This window comes from Sinocyclocheilus anshuiensis, unplaced genomic scaffold (genome assembly GCF_001515605.1).
Source record: "Sinocyclocheilus anshuiensis isolate Anshui unplaced genomic scaffold, SAMN03320099.WGS_v1.1 scaffold44, whole genome shotgun sequence".
In the NCBI taxonomy this organism is placed as follows: Eukaryota; Metazoa; Chordata; class Actinopteri; order Cypriniformes; family Cyprinidae; genus Sinocyclocheilus; species Sinocyclocheilus anshuiensis.
Genome location: NW_015555746.1, coordinates 2,339,558 through 2,339,937, shown reverse-complemented (window position 1 = coordinate 2,339,937; position 380 = coordinate 2,339,558). Strand labels below are relative to the sequence as shown.

General features: G+C 21.3%; 1 protein-coding gene across 1 annotated transcript in view; it reads right to left on the bottom strand.

Annotated features, from left to right (window-relative positions):
• LOC107673620 (gamma-aminobutyric acid receptor subunit gamma-3) overlaps positions 1 to 380 on the bottom strand; it is a 90,745-nt gene that overhangs the window by 46,393 nt on the left and 43,972 nt on the right. The window lies entirely within an intron of this gene.

Here is a 380-nt window from a genome sequence, read left to right as displayed (position 1 = left end):
TTACTATGTGTAAGTAAGTTGTTGTTTTTTAGCATGTGTGTTTGGCAGTGTTATTTTTTAGGATTACTGATAAACTACTGTCGTTTGATTTGTATTATTTGTATTTGTTATTTATTTGAATTTTAGTTAAATTATGTATGAATTTATTATGTCTGTATAGGTATTTTATTAAGTTTTACTTTTATTTAATTTGAGTTATTTTAATACTTCAACAAACTAAATGGAAATGAAATAATATATATATTGAATTTATAAATGTGTATGTATATATATATTGTACATACACATATACAGTATGTAGTTGTTTTTTGGTGTTTGGCTTAGTGTTATGTTAGAATCATTATTATACTCATACCTTTTGTTCTTTAAATATTTTGAAT